General features: G+C 51.6%; 1 long non-coding RNA gene across 2 annotated transcripts; it reads left to right on the top strand.

Moving 5' to 3' along the window:
- The first annotated feature begins 4,174 nt into the window (after nt 1–4,174).
- LOC121141571 lies at nt 4,175–17,856 on the top strand. 2 transcript variants are annotated; one of them, XR_005878538.1, is made up of 3 exons: nt 4,175–4,435; nt 6,950–7,066; nt 17,538–17,856. It is a non-coding gene; the product is annotated as an uncharacterized LOC121141571 (long non-coding RNA). The 2 variants fall into 2 exon arrangements; XR_005878539.1 differs by lacking the exon at nt 17,538–17,856 and adding an exon at nt 8,886–9,421.
- Nucleotides 17,857–19,961: the final 2,105 nt, after the last annotated feature.

The following is a 19,961-nucleotide window of genomic DNA, read 5'->3' as shown; positions in this document are numbered from 1 at the left end:
CCCCCCTCCCCTTGGTCTGAAGAGATGGGGTTTGACCTGAATGCTCGAGAGTTGTAGAACAGGATAGATAATGGCCCTGAGCTGACAGTTTGGCTTAAGTCCTGGTTCCTGGCCCCCTGTGGGCTGTGGAACCTTGACAAACCGCCGGGTGTTGGTTTTCCCTGTCTGCGAAGTGTGCATCACACAGGGCTCAAGTCACAAGGCAATTGTAAACATTTTTTGGATCAATATGGTGAATTTCAGGCCTGGGGGCACAGTTCGCTTGGTAGACTGATCACCTTGCACACCCAGTGCTGCCCAGACCAGGAGTGGTGGCACACACCTGTGATCTCAGGAAGCAGAGGCAGGAGGACCTGAAATACAGAGGAATCATTGGCCACATAATGAGTTCAAGGCCAGCCTGAGCTATGTGAGACCTTGTCTCAAAAACAAAAAAGAAAAAACATGTAACAGGGGGCTGTAGGGATGGCTTATCAGTTGGAAGCACTCGCTGCTCTTCTGCAGGACCCAAGTTCAGCTCCCAGCACTCAGGTCAGGCAGCTCATGGTTACCTGTAACTGCAGCTCCACGGGACATGATGGCCTCTTCTGACCTCCACAGGCAGAGCATAAAAGTATTAAAATAAATCTTTAAATATATATATATATGTAGTAAGTAAATAAATGGTAAATTTCTTAGAGGCGTCCCTGCCCCCAGGAAAGCTGTATCTAGACGATGTTAGAGTCATTCATTATTCATCCCTTCATCACTTATTAACATGAGCCCACTCATTCACTCTTATTGCTTTCTTCACCCCTTATTAGCATTCACCCCGCTGGCTCCGCACCTGCTGCAGCCCCAGCAGCGGCTTCAATAAGGGGAGCACACGGGGAACAAGCTGTTGTGGCTCCTGCCCAGAGGCTTAGCAGGACACACACACACACACACACACACACACACACACACACACACACACACACACTTGTTCTGTCTGTCAAGAAGTGTCACTCCCGCCCCTTCCTGCTTCATTTGGGGTGAGTGGCCCAGGCCTCCTAGCTGACCCAAAGGCAGAGCCACAGTCTGAGCCTGAGGCACCCCCCCCCCCCGTGTCAGTTCCCCCAAGCCTCCTGGGGACGTCTGAATGTCCTGACAGGTGGCGGCCTGAAGGTGCCATCCTCGGACAGACAGAAGAGGCTCAGCACCATGCAGGGCCTGGCCCCCAGTTCCCATCTGGGCTGCCTGAGGCAGAGGGTGGACACAAGGAGGCCTACGTGAGCCAGTGCTCCAGGGGGCTGTTGTGAAGTTTGTCACAAGGCGAGTCACCTGCAGCACACCCTGGATCAGCCAGCTTGGGTGTTAGTGGACAGAAACCTTGACAGTATGAGGGGGTGTCCACCATGGCCTGTTGGTATTCAACACTGTAATCATTTTGCATTAAACCAGCATTCACCAGCGTAACACACCAGGCCCTCCGTATGGTGGAACCAGGATCCAAGGGGATGAATTGGGACAGGAGACCCTGGGAGGTGACTAGGGTAAAGGGCAGAACTCCAGGAGTGGAATGAGCATCCTTATAAAGGAGGTCCCAGGGAGCTCCCGCTGTCCCTTCCGCCCCCATGAGGACGTGGAAGCAGGAGCAGTCTGTGAGTCTGGCTCTCACCATACAGAATCCACCAGGACTCTGACGATGGAGCCTCCAAAGGCTGAGAACGTGCCTGTCTGGTGTGTCACCTAGTCTGGCACTGTGGAGTGGCTCCTCCTGTCCCTTGTCCCAACTCCATCTCCCAGCAGCTCTGGCGTGTGGCCAGAGAGGAACTTGCTCCTCTAGCTCAGGGCGTTGTGCTGAAGACTGGGTTCATCCATGGCAGACCCGGCCCACAGTCCCATGGGCAGGGCTTGTGGGGAAGTAGAAGAGGGTGAGCCTCGGACTCAGGTCAGGTGGCTGACCTCCCCTGGACATCACTGGGCCTTAGCACAGAGAACCAATCCCAGAGGCCACGGGAAGTGAGGCTGTGGGGGCTGGAACAGGAGTCGATTCGGAAGCCGCCCACAGGGCGGGTCACAGAGGCTTCTGTGGGTTGAAGACAGACTCAGCCTTGTTTACATGCAGGGCCCACCTCCAGACTTCTCCCACAAGTTCCATAGTTATTTTCATTAACCAAGATAAGAACCTAATTAGCACTGATTGCTTGGTGCCTTCGCCGTACTTTAAGACTCCTGTGATTTAGAACGATACACATTTCCATACTCTAAAAATAAGTAGCACGGTAGTTGCAAACCCCTGGCATGAAAACAAGTATATAGCATATATTATTTAATCTAAACATGCCTGTGTTTGTTCATTGTCTACACATTTAGAGTTTGTGTTTGTGTATGAGATTCTCACGTAGCCCAGGCTAGCCTCAAACTCCCCATGAGCTAAGAACGACCTTGAGCTTCTGATCCTCCTGCCTCCACCCTCTGAGCACAGGAACTATAGGTGTGCACCATCTCACCTGGTTTATGCTGTGAGACTTTAACCCAGGGCCTTATGCGTGCTAGGCAGCACCCTGTCAGGCAAGCTACACCCTCAGCCATATTTCAATTTTTAAAATCCCGTTACTGCAATATCAGACTTTGCTTAACTGGGGCTCAGGTTGGGTCAGATTCTTTTTTTCTGAGCTCTACCTGAATTTTCCAGAATGTTCATCCCAGAGGGGAATGCACACTGAAGTGAGGATGTGTGGACCCCCAGGCGGGAACTGGCCTAGGACTGCCTTAACCAACTAGTGCCCAGACAGCAGCGGCATGAGAGACAGAACATGGTTTCTGGGCGCATGGAGGCTCCCTAGTAGGAACCTAGATTCACCTGCACCCTCGAGCAGGCATCTGAACCCCGAAAGCCTTCAGTGGGCCATGGTTAACCAACATTTGAGCAGCTAGCCTGGGACCACCGAGCACAGTCCACTAGAGGGCACCCCGTCCTTCACCAAACACGAGGGACCAGAGGGGAGAGCAGACAGAAGCAGGCCAGGGGTAGGTAAGGGCTGTCCCCAGGAGGACACGCCTGTCTGGTGTGTCACACCACCTAACTTGGGACGGTGGTGCAGCTACTCCAGTCCCTTGTCCCGGCTCCATCTCCCAGAAGCTCTGGCGTGTGGCCAGAGAGGAACTTGGGGGGGGGGGAGATAAGGGTGGAATGGGAGAAAAACGTGTGCCAGTGAGTGAGAAGGGTTGGTGCGCACCCTTGTAAGCAAACAGTGTTTTGTGAGCCTGCTGTGAATCAATGTCTCAAAGTTCTTGGAACAACCTTGCTCTGCACGGGCTCCCACTGAGCAGGACTGGCTTTAAAAGCCTCCCTCCAGCGGGGCGGTGGTGGCACCCGCCTTTAATCCCAGCACTCGGGAGGCAGAGGCAGGCGGAGTTCTGTGAGTTCGAGGCCAGGCTGGACCGACAGCCTCAAAAACAATACAGAGAAACCCTGTCTCGTAAAATCCAAAAAAAAAAAAAAAAAGCCTCCCTCCAGGGTCCTCCCATCTGTGGGCCATGTTAGGCTGCCAGTTGGATCCCAGCTCACAGGAGTGGCCTGTGTCTTGCTTGGGGTTCAAAGAGACCCTGCTTCCCCCCACCAAGGGGCCAACGCACCAACAGGCTCCCTAGCTGCTGGATGGCTCAGCTTCCATGGCCAGAGCCTCCTCTCAGCCAAGTCACCCAGCCATCCCCTGGCCCAAAGACAACCTCCTGACTTCTTGGTCCCAGTGACCGCCACCTAGCAGGCTGACCCAAGCCTGGGTACTCCAATCCTGCAGGACTGATTGCTTTGGTGGGTTGGTGTGGAGTAGACAACTCTTGTTCACATCTCCCCAGGGAAACCACACAGCCCGGGAGCCCGTGACAGAGGCTGCGCACCTCAAGGCAGAAAGAAACCAGAGATGATGTCACAAGGAACTGGGGACCCAGTGTAATTAATATTCAATGCCCCCCAGCCCCACCTCCTAAAAATGTCAATCACCTTCTAAAACAGTAACCGTCTGCCTGAGACTGAGCAATCTGCACGCCTGTGGGAACGTTTCATAATAAAAGTCTAGCAGTGAGACCGCCAAGCATGCGAGTGTTTCCCCAGCAACGGAGAGGCTGGGTCCCAGTCCTGGGGAGATGGAAACCTAGGCGGGGGTGGGGGATGGGGGGGTGGAGCTCTTCCTGCTTCAAAGTTTGGAGAAGGCACCTGCTGGCTGGAGGCAGCTCCACACACAGCAGTTGCTGGAGAGGCCAGGTCGGGTCTGTCTGCCGCTGCAGCTGTGTGTGCTGCGGGCAGCTAGAGAGCATCTAGCTCACCGCACCTCTCCTGGTGGAGAACGGAACAGCTGGGCTGGTGTTTGAATAGCCCAAAGCCTCGGCTTCAAGAGGGAAGGCTGCAGCTCAGAGGGAGAACGCTTGCCAATCGTGTACAGCCTCGTCCTTCTGTCTGACAAAGCAGGTGATGGCTAAGAACCCAGGGCTGGGGGGGGCGGGGCTCCGATGAGCCTTGGTAAGTAAAAGTAGGGTGCACACACACAAAAAAAGATAAACCCTTGCTTCTGGCACTTTAATCTCACCTCTGCCTCCCAAGGTTCCAGAAGGAGCAGCTGCTTACCAAGAAAAGGCAATTAAAACTGGAAGGGGAGGGGAGGGGACACCGCAGTGAAACGGGATCAAGCACACGTCTGGGGTCTGCAAACTGGATGCTTCAACATCTGCCCGACGGCTGCAGATACCAGCTCCAGACTCAGCTTGTTTCGGGGAACCACGTGACTGCTCAGCTCATTTTACAGTGGTCTTCTGCCTCCCTCCCTCCTTCCCTCTGTCTCTCTGTCTCTCTGTCTCTCTCTCTCTCTCACACACACACACACACACAACTTGCAAGGAACCCTTCCCCTGGGGCATGATTCCTAACCCCCACACCCCACCCATATCCTCTCCCGAACTCACAGCCCAGATCAGATCATGATCCACTTGCCCTGGCCACCCTGGGCCTAGGAACAGGACAACTGGGGTGCCCAGATCACCGTGAGACTCCAGCACACAGAAGTGGTTTGGATCACTAGTATAAGCCTCCTTCCCCCTGGCTTTATCCATCATTCCTTCAGAAACCTCAGTAAGGGCATTTATCCATAATTCTCTCTCCCACCCCTGCCTGGTGCACCTGTTGCTTCCCCAGTGTGTCCCCACTCCCACCCCATGGTGTGCATGCTCCATCTCTATAAACTGTGGGTGAAAAGCTATCTTTTCAATGGCAGTCACCTCCAACCCCAACACTGAGCGCCAGGCTTGGTTGGGGTCATGTGGGTCCTGACTTCAAATTTTATATTAATGCGGTGTTTTATAGCAGTAACAAACATTCAGTCTTTTCCTATCTCCAGGACAGGCAAAAATTAAATTATTGCCCTTCTTTATACCCACTGTATCATCCATCTTTCTATCCATTTACCCACTCATCACCCATTCATCCATCCATCCATCCATCCATCCATCCATCCATCTATTCTCTCATGCATCTACCCACTCATCACTCATCCATCTATCCATCTAACCACTCATCATTTGTCCATCTGTCCATCTATCCATCCACTCATCATCCATCATGCATCCTCCCATTCACCTACCCACTCATCACCCACCCATCTATCCATCCATTCATCCTCCCATCACCCATCCTTCCATCCATCTTGTCACCCATCCACCTACCTTCCCACCACCCATCTACCTTCCACTCACCCACTAACTTCCTACCCATCCTCCAATCTATGCACCCACCTATCCATCTACCCCCACCTACCCCAGTCTTCCATTCATTCTCACTCACCCATTCATGCATCCATTCACCCTTTTCTTACCCATTTACCTACTATCCTCCTTCCTGTCATGCCCTACCCATTCACCCAGGAGCTACTGAGCAATCTGATGGGTGTTTATTTATTGAGACAGGCTCTCTGTGTAGCCCTAGCTGTCCTGGAGCCAGGATACTCACTCTGTAGCCCAGGCTAGCCCGAGGTCTACTTGCCTCTGCCCATCCCCACCAGTGCTGGGATTAAAGGTGTGTGGCAACACACCCAGTTCAGATTTTAATTGTTTTTAACATGGGTTGATTTGGGGGAAGATGCACAAATGTGGAAATCAGAGGACAACTTGTGAATGTTGCAGGGTATTTGACCTCACTGTGAGCCCCCAGATCCTGTTTTTTACTGGAAAAACCTGCTTCTAGTTGTGGCATGGCTCAGCCCTAGCCCACACCTTTAATCCGAGAGCAGTCTGCTTTTTGCAAGCAGGATTAAATGAAGTCAACTATAGGTCAAGAGGAAGAGCAAGAAACCAGTTGACAGGAAGTGAACAAGAAAAAAAAATAGAGTCAGGAGAACAGAGACACACACACACAGGAAGTAGAAGGAAGGGGCATCCATTTTGAGTTTTGTTTTGTTTGACAAGACAGAAGAGAGAGGAATTTTTTTTTTCTGGGATGTCAACAGAGGAGGAAGGTCAGCTGCCTGCTTTCTCTGCCTCTCTGAGCTAGCAGACTTTCACCCCAGCATCTGACTCCCAGGTCTCTATTGGTAAAATGGAACCAACGAGATTTAGTAAAAAACAAAAACAAAACAAAATACACATGCGAGTTGGTTCTCTCCTTCTGCCAGATGGACTCCAGGGGTCTAACTCGGCTTGTCATGTTCGGTGACAAGTGACAAGTTCCTCTACCTGGGCAGCCATCTGGCTGGACCAGTGTGGTGGTTTTGAAAGATCTCCCTGAGTGTGACTTGTCTACCTTATGCTTTCTCTTTGGGTAAACTAGATTTAGCTCATTTCTGTATAATTGTGGTTTCTGAGTCTTAAAAATCCTCTATGTTAATGGGAATGAGTCTCATATCTTCTGAAAAAGCTTTTAAATGCTTTTTAAAACTTTTGTCTTTTCTTATTTTTGTTTTATGGGTGTGTTTGTGTCTCTATCACACGAATGCAGGAGCTCTTGGCGGTGTGAAGAGAGCATTGGACGGAACCCCCTGGGAACTGGAGTTATAAGCATTTATGAGCAGCTATGTGGATGCTGGGAACCGAACCCAGGTCCTCTACAAGAGTGGTGAGTGTTCTTAACCTCTGAGTCATCTCCAGCCCCTGTGCATTTCTGCTTAAGGCAGGATCTCACGTAGCTCAAACTGGCCTGGCCCTGAGCTATATGCAGCTGAGGATGACCTTGAACTTCTGATCCTTCTGCTTCTAAATCCCAAGTGGTGATATCATTGGCATGGGCCACCGTGCTTGCTTCATGGGATGCTGGGGTCCATTCCAGGCCTTTATACATGCTAGGCAGGGAATCTACCATCTGAGCTACCTCCCAGCCTCAAGGCCTTTAATTCACCAGTAACTTACATCTTAGTAACCATTTCCCCATGGTCACTCAGGTAGCATCTTAGTCACTCTTCCTGATTCTAAAACAACCAGGAAACAAAGACCCGATTAAGACAAAGCCAGATTAAGGAAGTGTGTACTTGGCTCTCAGTTTGAGGTACAGTCCTCAAAGCGGGGGTGGGGGGTTGGGGGGTAGGAGGTGGGGGGTGGGGTGGGGCTGCCCGGCTTGAGGCAGCAGGGGCCTGGGGCAGCAGTCAGGAAGGGAGCAGACTGCACAGCTCGCTTTCTCCTCTTCATACAGCCCAGGATCCAAGCCCAGAGGATGGCACCACCCATAGTGGTGGTGTCCTTTTCCTCAGTACACCTAACCAAGATAATTCCCAACAGGCACACCCAGGGTCCCATCTCCCAAGAGATTTTAGAACTCACCCAGTTGGCAGCTGAGATAAACTGTCACTCAGTGGGAGATGGGGAGGGCAGGCAGTAGGGGAACAGAATTTCAAAACATAAGAATTAGTCCCGGAACTTGAAATCCTCCTACCTCAGCCTCCCGCCTCCCTGGCCCTTGCTTTCCTGCGGTGAGTTACTGTAGCAGATATTTTGGTGTCAACTGTTTTTTATATTTCTGGGTTATCTTTGGATTTGTGATGAAGTGTCTCCATGGAGACTTGGTAGGCGTGGCTTAGATTCAGGAGCTGTGCCTGTGTTCATGTTTTACTCATGGGTACGCCCTGCCCTTGCCTACCTTTGGCGTTTAAGTTATGCCACCCTTATGCTGGAGTTGGGGAGCCCCCCATGCTCCCCAGGAAAATCTGGTGGAATAGTTTGCAACTGGTGAGGTGCTGAACCGGAGGGGTTTGGGTAAGATTGTCTTTGGCTATTACTGACAGATCTGGAGCTTCCCATATTTCGAGAGTTGACTGGCTCTTGTGTTAACAGCCTAAACGTTCTAGGACTTGTGGAAACGCCTTTGTGTGTTGGCGTGTGCACACAGTGTACATGCGCATGTATGCTGTGAATCTGGGAACCAGAGGGCAACGTGGCCATCGTCCTGTAGGCCTTGCCCATCTTATCTGTTGAGGCAGTCTCTCTCTCTCTCTCTCTCTCTCTCTCTCTCTCTCTCTCTCTGGCCTGGAACTCACCAAGCAGGCTGACTGACCAGACACTCCCAAGGGAACCACCTATCTCCACCTCCCCAGGCCTGGGATTGCAAGCATACGCCAACAGGCTGGCACGTTTTGTCTTTAAACTTGGGCCTTAGGGACTGGGTTGAGGTAAACACCTTACCCACGGAGCTCCCTCTCCAGGCAGTTTTCAATCGTTTCTATTATGTACACATCTGGTCATTTCAACTGCTTTAAAAATGTCTTTTGTTTGTTTGTTTTTCAAGGCAGGGTTTCCCACCACACTCATCTGTAGTCAGGGTTCTCTAGAGCCACAGAACTTATGGAATGAACCTCTCTCTCCCCCTCCCCCTCCCTGCCCCTCTCTCCCTCCCCCCTCCCCCCTCTCTCTGTCTGGTCTCTTCTTACTCACTGCTAATTTTCTAGTTTCACCTGACCAGCATCAAGTATCCCAGCAAAGCAAAGCTAGTAGCTCTGGTATCTTGTTAATCACAGATAACCATCTTCAGACCCCCCCCCCCCCGCTAACCATAACCACAGGATCTTAATTCAAAGTAACAAATGACCCCGACAGAGTCTTTCAACTTCTCTCTGAAATTTTGTCAAGCCAGGCCTCCATTCTCTGCACTGCTATCAACATTCTTATCTTCAAGTTCCCACAGAACATCCCACTGAGCTCTCGACACTCAATGGCTCTTCTAGGCCAAAGCTTCAAAGTTCTTCCACGGTCCAAATGTGGTCAGGTCTGTCACAGCAATACCCCAGTCCTGGTACCCACCTGTCTTAGTTAAGGTTCTTATTGCTTCAACAAAACACCATGACCAAAAAGCGAGTTGGAGAGGAAAGGGTTTACTTGGCCACACTTTCATATTTCCCTTCATCCCCGAGAGAAGTCAGGACAGGAGCTCAAGCAGGGCAGGAACCTGGAGGCAGGAGCTGATGCAGAGGCCATGGAGGGAAACTGTTTACTGGCTTGTTCCTCGTGGCTTGCTCAGCCTGCTTTCTTATAGAACCCAGGACCACTAGCCCAGGGATGGCACCACCCACCATGGACTGGGCCCTCCCTCATTGATCACTAATTGAGAAATGCCTTACATCTGGATCTCATGGAGGCATTTTCTCAGCTGAGGCTCCTTCCTCTCTGATGACTCCAGCTTGTGTCAAGTTGTCAGACAAAACCAAGCAGTGCAGCGAGTGGGATTTTTTTTTTTACTTTTATTTTTGAGACAGTCTTCTCACTTTCTAACCTTGGCTGTCCTGGAACTCACTATGTAGACCAGATCTTCAATGTGTCACAGAGAGCTGTCTGCCTCCCGAGTGCTGGGATTAAAGTCCTGTGCCACCATGTCCGACCAGTGTGTGTTTTAAATTTCGAGGCTGCTATGTTAGTTTTACCCTGTTTGGTATGCACTTTTGCTCGCTGTCATTTACTTCAAAATATTTGATGTTTTTAAAATTATGATTCATCTTCCGAACTACTTAGAAGTACTCGTTTAGACTTCCAAGTGTGTGGATTCCTTGCTTGATTATTCAGGCTGGAGGAGGGAGTCTTCCCCAGGAGAGCTCTCCAGTGTTTACTGAGACTCCCTCTGTGAGCTGTGTGAGTCACCGGAACAGAGAGATGGTCGTCTATGAGGAGAAAAGGTCGACCTAGTTCCTGGCTTTGGGGGGGGGGGTGTCACTGAACCACCTCACCAGCCCCGCTATTACCTCAGTAACCCTTTGCCTGGTCTTGATATCTATCCTGTGGCATTTGCCTGGGGCAATGTCTTCCCAACACAACCTTTCTGTGCTGTTGGCTCAACTTAGTTGTCACCTTGACACACCTGAGAAGAGGAAGCGTCACAGAGGAGGTGTCACCACCAGACGGGGCTGTGAACTTGTCTGTGGAGCACTCTCTCAATGATGGATTGATACAGGCAGACAAACCCATGGTGGGTGGTACCGTCCCTAGGCCAGTGGGCCTGGGCTGTCTAAGAAAGGTTGGATGCAAGCCAGGAGGCAGCGTTCTGTCATGATCTCTGCTTTAGTTTCTGCCCCCAGGTTCTTGACTTGAGATCCTGCCCCAAGTTCCTCCTTTAATGATGGACTATCACCTGTCAGCTAAATAAACCCTCTCCTCCCCAGGTTGATTTTGTTGATGGTGTTTATCACAGCAACAGAAACCAAACTAGGCACAGGACGGTGGTGGTACACACATTTAATCCCAGCACTAGGGAGGCAGAGGCAGGCAGATCTGAGTTCGAGGCCAGCCTGGTCTACAGAGCGAGTTCCAGGACAGCCAGGGCTACACAGAGAAACCCTGTCTAAAAAAATAAATAAATAAAATAAAAAGCAAAACAAGCCAGGCGGTGGTAGCTCATGCCTTTAATCCCAGCACTTGGGAGGCAGAGGCAGGCGGATCTCTGTGAGTTCGAGGCCAGCCTGGTCTACAGAGCGAGTTCCAGGACAGCCTCCAAAGCCACAGAGAAACCCTGTCTCGAAAAACCAAAAAAAAAAAAAGAAAAAGAAAGAAACCTCTGGTCATATTTGCAGGTTGAATTTGCCCCTTCTTCATTGCCTTCGGTGCTTTTAATTTACTGATGAAGGTTGTGTGGGTACACACACACACACACACACACACACACACACACACATGCACGCAACCACGCACACGCCGTAGCACGCGTGTGGAGATGAGAGGACAACTTGCTGGAGTCAGTCCTCTCCCTCGTCCTGTGGGCCCCAGACTTAGGTCATCAGACTTGGCAGAAAAGCACCTTTGCCTACTGAGCCCTCCCACCAGCCTGAACTGCCTTTACTCTCTTCCAACCCTGTGTGTGTTCAAACTGCTTAACCTGTCTTCCAGATTTATCATACTCTTGCATTTGCATATTTAAATATTATGATGATCATGGTGTTAAAGTAATTGAAATATTAGAAATATTATGTATGTCTGTGCACCACATTCATGCCTGGTTCCCACACTAGAAGGCACTAGATCCCCCAGAACTGGAGTTACACAGTTGGGAGCTACCATGTGGTTGCTGGGAATTGAACCCAGGTCCTCTGGAAGAGTGGTCAGGGCTCTTAACCACTGAGCCGTCTCCCACCAGCTGCATATTGCTCATCTTTTTGTCGCCATGCTGCATGCAGTTTGGACGACTTCTCCTATTTCCCTCACCCTTTGATGTCTCATAAGCTTTATTTGTTTATTATTTCAATACTTATAAAAGCAGAGAGAGAATGCTTCCTCTCGGCTGGCTTTCTCCTTTCTTTGTTCTGGCCCGAACCCAGTGCATGGCTCTGCCCACATTTTGGCTGTGCCAGAATCAAGGCAACCCCCACAGACCACCTGATTGGTCAATCCAGCTTTGAGACTCTGGATTGTGTCAAGCTGACGAAACTCACCGTCACAGCAACTGTTAGGTCCTCGTGGTCGGGTTTGGGGCTTTGGGATTTCGTGTTTGTTTTTCCATTTGTTTTCCAGCACCTTCCTTGGTGCCCACATCATTTTAGGGACCCCCTTCAAGCCATGCTTGGAGGCTGGTGTGACAACGCAGCCTGTAAAGGTGCTTCTGCCACCAAATGGCGGCCTGAATGGAAGAAAGAGAACCAACTCCCACAAGTTGTCCTCTGAGCCCCCCCTTCCCCCGTCCGTCCCCAGCAAGCACGTTGTGTTTGTGAACACACGCACACAAATACAGGAATGTTGTAAAGCCACGCTTGGGTGTTCTGTTTTTCCTTTCACGCCTTTATCGTATTTCTGGTTGGGAGTCTGTATTTAAAGTGTTTGCCCTTGCCCTGCAAGGGTGCAGCATGTCTGTGCTTGCAAAACTATCTCTGTAGGGAAATTTCACATCCACTCCTGCCAAGGCTCTGGAGGAGGAAGGCTCAGGACCAGTTTCCTGTTGCCTTCATGATTGGCCTTCTCAACCCCTGCAGGCACGAGACATCAAACAGTGTCCTGGTTCTATTCTGGGCACAGGACAGAGGTTCTGATGCTTCCCCACTTCCTCTTCCTCTTTTTCTTCTTCCTCTTCCTCCTCCCCTTCCTTCTCTTCCTCCTCCTCCTACTTCCTTTTTGAGACAGGATCTCTCTGCTTAGCCCAGGCTGGCCTTGAGGATTCCTCTCTCGTCATCCAGCCAGCTCTCCACCGTGAGTCCTGCCTCACCCTCAGCCTGCTCTTCACAAGGACTCTTCGAGATGTGTCTGTATTTGATCAGAGAAAAACCAGCTTGGAGTGGAGTGGGGTGTGATTTGGGAGGTGGCCCCAGAAAGTCACACCCTGGACACAACACATTCATCTCTTCCGGCCCTGGGAACCACGGATCACAGCGTAGTCGGCCGTGGGAGACCCTTCCTCGCCTCTCAGAGGGGAAGGAGTAAGGACTGCAGACAAGGACGGGATGGGGATGCTGGAGGACTGAACTACACGGAAAACCAAAGTGGGGGGAAGGAGGCCAGGGAGAAGACATCAGTCTCGGGGAAAATGGAAGCCTGCCTCAGGCCCCCATTTCCATCCAACCCAAGGAGATGAGCCGGAAGAGGCAGCTGTCATGAGCTGCCAAGCTCTGGAGTCACCGCTGAGTAATCGCTCAGCACTTCACATTGGGGACTGGGAAGCTCCTCAGGCCATATTTCATGCGAGAGATATTGAGCCCTCATCCCGAAGAAGAAATATGGCCGTTAAACAGGCGGCTAATGGCATACCATTTATCTGCTGGCAAGTCGAGGAGGCTCATTAAGTTGGCCAGCCCAGCCCGGCCTCCATGAGAAATGCAAAATTAGCCAGAAGGGCAGAAATAGGACGGAAGTGAAAGTGAGGAGGGTGAGCGCAGAGAAATCAGATCGCCTGAGCCAGCAGAGGGGAGGAAACGGAAGACTGCTTTCTTCCCATTCTAGAAGATGTGTGTTGATTGCAGCCTGGCTTTTGGAATGGATCCCCATAAATGCAGAACCTTCTACTGTACCCAACCCCCCAACTCAGAAAGCTAGTGAGCAGTACCACCTCTTCAAGGGCAATGTCTGGTCAATCAGAAAAAAATCAAGAATGGTTTCAGCACAGCAGGGAGAGTAGGCAGCTCCGCCCCAGGAAATCTATCTGTAAATCCAGGTGATCGCAGCTCCCCAGCCTGACCAGCATCCCACCAGCCCATCATTGTGGTCTCCCGCCATTGAACCCAGATCAGATTCTGGCCCTTGCTAGGAACTGCATGGCTGAGAGGGTTCTGCTGGGGTGGAGTCTACCAGTTGGGAAAATCAAGTAGTTTGAGAATGTCAAAAAGCAAAGCTTGGGCTGGAGAGATGGTTCAGCGGTTAAGAGCACTGGTTACTCTTCCAGAGGTCCTGAGTTCAATTCCCAGCAACCATATGTTGGCTCACAACCATCTGTAATGAGATCTGATGCTCTCTTCTGACCTGCAGGGATACATGGAGGCAGAACACTGTATACATAATAAATATTAAAAAAAAAAAGCAAAGCTCGGGACTGGAGAAATGGCTCAGTGACTAAGAACACTCTGTACTCTTTCAGAGGACCTGGGTTAGACTCCCAACACCCACAACCATCTGTCACTTCAGGTTCATGGGATTGGTCTTCTTCTGGCCACCAAAGGCACCAGGTACACACGATACAGAGACTCCCATGTAGGGAAAACACCCATACACATAATCAACTTCTTTTTTTTTTAAAGCAAAGCTTTCTGGGTCTGGGGAGATGGTAAAGTTAGCACCTGAGTTTGGATCTTCATCACCCATATAAAAAGTTGGGTACAGCCGGGCAGAGGCAGGCGGATCTTTGTGAGTTCGAGACCAGCCTGGTCTATAAGAGTTAGTTCCAGGGCAGCCTCCAAAGCCACAGAGAAACCCTGTCTCGAAAAACCAAAAAAAAAAAAAAAAAAAAAGTTGGGTACAGACGTGTGTGGCCCTAACTCCCAACATTGGGGAAGTCAGCTGGCTCATAACAGCAAACCCCAGAGTCCAGAGAGAAACCTTATCTCAAACAATAAGATGGAGAAAGACTGGCCCAAAGCCAACCTGTGTCCTACACACACACACACACCCCAATTCTCACACACTGGTTCTCAATAAGCTGGCTCACACTCATGTCTCTAGAAACCATGGCTCCTAGGTTCCCTGATTTCATGTTCTCTCCATACTCATGATCCCATGGGGAAATAGAGAGGGTAACCCGTATGAGGTCACAAATGCCCTCTTGTCCATGGGGGCATGTTCCAAGTTCCTCCATTCACTTGTCAAATGAAGGAGGGACTCTGTATGGGGTGCATGCCACCTAGGAAGTTCCAAGGTACAGTGTCAAGGCAGGCGGCCAGTTGTCTGGTTCTAATCTGTTCTCATATGTGACCAAACTGGGGCACACTGTGGAAGGAGGTGACACCCGCGTCCCTTAATAGAATTGAAATGATCCCGCACAGGCACGCCCAGGGGCTCTCCTAGTGATCCTAGATTCTGTTAAGTTACACTTAACACTCACCATCGATGAACGTTAAGTCTAACAGCTGGAGTGGGACAGTGCTGGGTACGGCTGTTTCCCTTTGTCACAGGGTTGGCTGGGAGCTGGGGGTCATGTTTGCCATGGCATCCAGAGAGGCATCAAACTAAGCATCACCAGCCCCACAAAAGACTCAAGTGGTTTTTCTCTCACACCGATGCAAAATTGCACCTGAATCATCTTCAGGTGGGGACTCGAATCTGTCCCTTTCTAATTCTTGGACCCATGAAAATCCCAAGTCAAAAATCAAAGCGGTATTGTGTTGTGGACAGGAGAGAAGCCACCAAGGGCAAATTCCACGAAGGAGCAGGGCGGGGAGGCCCTGCCCACTACGCTTGGGCTGTGCTGTGTAGGTGTGCGTCTCAAAGTTTCTTGCGTCCGAAGCTTAACCCCAGGGCAGTATGAAGAGGTAACCTGGGGCCTTTGAGAGCCAGAGCCTAACGGGGGTCTGAAGGGTCTTGTCCTGTGGCTTGGGTTGAGGGGCATTCCAGACTGAGAATAAGCATTTCACAGTCTCTCCCCAATCCTATCCCCCACAGGGCACTCGCCCTGGCCAGCCATCGCCTCCTGCCGTGCAGTTTACTTACAGCCTCTGGAACGTGTTTCAGACTGCAGTAGACGGTTCGTTTCAGTAACACAGAATGGACTAACGTGCCCCCTAAGTGGCGGCAATTTGGAGTGAACACAGGATTGTGACCGGCTTCATTGTGCTCCCTGGGATTTTATTTGTTAATTTTTCTAAGTTGGTTGGACCGTTTCATAGGTTCATATAATGAATTTTAGTCATTCCCCCTCCCTCTCCCACAAGATCCCTCTATTCTCAACCCCCCCCACCATGTCTTCTTCCAGTGGGACCCAGAATTTTTCTTGAGTGGGTGGGGGGTTATTCGGTGGCACAAAGGCCAGGACTCAAAGCTACACCACTGATGAAAGTGACCCCCCCCCAACAACTCTTAACTTCGTCTTAACTTCGTCCCTTGGGCAGGGCGGGGCCTTGTGAAGCTCCCCTCCCTCGCCCAGCCCTGTGCAGGCCAGCTCCAGGGAGGATTTTAGCACAACAACCATGTCAAACTTTCCACAAGTACGAAATCTGAGTTACTTATGTAACTGGGGAAAGGATACTTTATTTTCATTTATTTTTGTTTTGTTCTGTTTTGGCGGGAAGGCGAACAAGTTTCCTTTTATAGTGGGTCCACTCGCCCTGCTCCAAGCTGGGGACACCTGCTTCTCCCGTCGGCCCTGAGCCCCTTGACAGCAGCCTCCAGTCTGGGGAGTCCTGGGTTTCGCTGCTTCGGGGCTGGACCCATTCTGCAGCCCTCAAAGACAGGAGCTGAAGAAAGGCAGTTTGAAGTGAGGAGCTGGAGACAGCGGGGGAGGAGGAGAAAAAAGGGAACCTCGTTGTTTTCGACATTTCTGGAAAGCTCTGGTTCGCTCACTGTGTCAGGGGCTGTGTGTGTGGGCTTCGCTGTGCCAGGGCGACTTCTGCAGCCTTCCTTAATTAGCTCTATCTTTTTCTGCGGTGGCTTCTGGGTCTCTCGTGGAACTGACTGAACCCTTCTAAAAGCGAAGACCCCGGCTTAGAGGTGCTAAAGGTTCTGGCAATTTCTCTCTCCGCTTATCTGGAGTTCACGAGGAAGCATTTCCGATCAATTCCATTTCATGCTCACAAAAGCACAGGGGAGGGGAGGGCCGTTGTCATAGCAACCAGGGGTGGGCCACGCTATTAATTTGTACAAGAACAATGATGGGTGTCCTTGACCCCAGCAGGAAGTCTGAGGTTGCAATGACCATTGTCTGTCCCGTTTAAATGGAGGATGAAAGAGCGTGTGGAAATGCAGAGTAAGAGTCTTACCCCAGACCCTCCCCCAAACCCCAGACCCTCGCCCAGACCAGACCCCAGACCCTGCCCAAGACCCTCCCCCAAACCCCAGACCCTCACCCAGACCAGACCCCAGACCCTCCCCAAGACCCTCCCCCAAACCCCAGACCCCAGACCCTCCCCAAGACCCTCCCCAAGACCCTCCCCCAAACCCCAGACCCTCCCCCAGACCAGACCCCAGACCCTCCCCAAGACCCTCCCCCAAACCCCAGACCCCAGACCCTCCCCAAGACCCTCCCCAAGACCCTCCCCCAAACCCCAGACCCTCCCCCAGACCAGACCCCAGACCCTCCCCCAAACCCCTGCTCTGCTGTGCTCTGGCTCCTTCCCAAAGGATTTGCAAGATGCATCTGGGTCCCAGGCTCTCCTGAGGGCGTACCCCGAGAGGGCACATTTAAACCAATTGCTCAGTGGCAGAGTGCTGTCCAGTGTGGACGGAGCCCTGGGTTCAAGTCTTAGCATCATATGAACTATGTAAGGCGGTGCATGCCTGCAAAGGTCACTCTTGGCTCCAAATCTAGTTTGAGGCCAGCCTAGCCAGGGACCCATGAGACCGTCGAAGAATAACTTTCCCAGGTCTGCTGGCCTCAGTTTTGCAGGTGGGGCTTTGCTTTGGGAGCGCGCTGGACCTCTGAGAAGGCCAGCAGAGCCACCTTCTGCGGCCGCCCGATTCTGACTCCCTTCTCTTTGTTCTGGTTTTCTTAGGTGGCGGAATCAGCGCTCAACCCTCGGTGCTTCGAAACCAACCCTCTCCCGGCTGAGCGCTGTGCAGGCTCCACCCACATCTCCTCCAACAGTCTACACACTCGGGGCTAACACTCCTATCTCTGACCCAGGGGAAACTGAGGCTTGGGGATGTGAACCATCTGCCAGGGCCTTGGATTTCAGCGTGTGGTTTTCCGTGCAGTCAAGGTTCATGTCGCACAAGGTTCAACCACCCGAGGTCCCCAGTAGGCAGACACCTACCTTTCTTCGCACACGTACCCTGTCTGGGTGTTATTTAATAAAGAGGATTTTTCTCTCACAGTGGCACAAGCCGGAGGGGCCTGATGTGAACCCTGGTTATTGCTGAACAGCTGTTTAATCTTGAATTCGTTAGTTAAACTTTCTGGCTTTCTTGTTTCTCACACCGAGGTTGTCGGGGTAGCCTTTAGCTCTTAGGGTACCTGGGGGCAGATTTGAAAAGGGCACCCTCTGTGGGCAGTCAGGGCATTGTGAGTGGGCTCCCAATGGGAGAACAGAGCCTGGCCTGGCCCAGCACTGAGCTTTCTGACCTTGGCTTTGGGGTGCGGCAAAGCCATGCACAACTGCAGGCGGCAGCCCAGGGAGTCACCCCGAAAAAGAGCGGGAATTTGAGATCAAAGGTGAGGGTCCGTTCTGCCTCAGCTTCCACACTTCAATCCATGCAGGTCCTGTGTCTGGTCAGGTGCAGAGGGACAAGCCTTGGGGGAGACCGGGGAGGAAAGCAAGCTACTCAGGATAGAGTCCTTTCCCGGACGCCCCAGAGTCTAGCTAATGACAATACCCCGTCACCTTAGGCAGCTCGGCCACTCCACTGATCCTGAGAAATGTGGCCTTAACTTCTTGCTTCACAGGTTAATTCTCCTCCTTCCACGCCAGGTTCTCGGGGCTCTGGGGGGCCAGCATGCCAAAGAGGCACAGCCATCCTCTCTAGAACCAGGGGTCACAAAAGTCACTGGGTACCAGGCCTAGAGTGTGGTGACAGTGGTGGTGGGGTGGGGTGGGTGGTGGAGAGGTGGTGGGGGGCAGGGGGTGGGGAGGTAGGGGTTGTGGGTGGTGATGGTGGGTGTTGGGGTAGTGGGTAGTGGGGGTGGGTGGTGGGGGTGGGGGTATCAGCCCTGTGAACACACCACCTCTCCCCACAGAGAGGCTTTGCACATATGATCACATTTAGGACCTCACCCCATCTAATGGCAGGGGAGGGAGGGGCAGGAAAGAGGATGTGTGGCCACATCCAAAGGATGCGGGGAGTTTGCCTCTGGCCTCCCACTGAACCTGGTTCTGGGAAGCCTTCTAGAATGTTAGGGGTGTAGATGAGGGCACAGCCAAGCCACGGAACAGGACGGCTCCATGGGTAGAAAGAAAGGTTTACTGGGGCTCAGGCTGCCACGCTACGGTGGGTGGGAACAAAGTGGCAGAGAAGCCAGTGGGTTTTGCGACCGTGGGCAGGAGGGGGGCAGGAGGGGGGTCTTTGAGCTGAGACAAGCAGCTTGGTTTGCCTGAGAACCAGGTGCCCTTGCCAGAGGCCGCTGGCCTTCGGGGGCGTGGGTTAAAGGGGGTTTCCAGCAGATGGAAACCAGCTTGAGGGATGCAGAATTTAGACTTCAGTATACCCAGTAACAATCTTGTTGTTTTCCTGGTCAGTCCTTTGTTTAGGACATTGTCACCAATGCTGCCATCTGTACCGGCTGCCCTGGGGATTCTGACAGGACACGCCCTCAGCTGCAGCAGCCACTGAGAGCACCACCTGTGTATAGTCACTATGTTCCCTTTTAAAATGGCCCTGCCCACCTCCCATCTCTCTCTCTCTCTCTATGTCTGTTTGTCTGTCTGTCTATCTGTCTGTCTCTGTCTCTCTCATGTCCCTGAAGGGCAGTCTCACCCCTCCTCTTTCCCCTTTTATGATCCCTTTCCCTGATATTAATAATTAAAAAATAAACCCTCTGCTTGAACCCTGGTGCATGGCTTCTTTCTCTTAAATTACAACAGGCCCCTGTAGATCTAACAGTAAAACTGGAACCACAGCCAGGTTTGAAGGTGGTGGCTTCCCAGCCCCTGGGCATCATCGGAGCAGTGAATCTGATTCACCCAGAGTAAAGGGGGGGTCTTATTTGCATAATAATGACTCTCTGCCACACCTGAAGTTTCCCACAGAGTCAGAACCCCTGGGGCACTAACTAGAAAGGCATTTCAGCTTAGTGACCCCCCAGGATTCTCAGATCCCCCCTCGGTGCTGGATGACCCCACAGACATGTAGAAGGTCCTCCTAGGCTCAGGCTGTTTCCATCTTCCCTGAGGCAGAGTCCCCGAGACAGACATTCTCCTCCAATTTATAAAGCCCCAGGGGTTTTGACTATTATATTAATGGGCATATATTTTTGCAGAATT

This window comes from Mesocricetus auratus, unplaced genomic scaffold, assembly GCF_017639785.1.
Source record: "Mesocricetus auratus isolate SY011 unplaced genomic scaffold, BCM_Maur_2.0 Super-Scaffold_100007, whole genome shotgun sequence".
Classification (NCBI taxonomy): Eukaryota; Metazoa; Chordata; class Mammalia; order Rodentia; family Cricetidae; genus Mesocricetus; species Mesocricetus auratus.
This window is presented reverse-complemented; position numbering and strand designations above follow the sequence as displayed.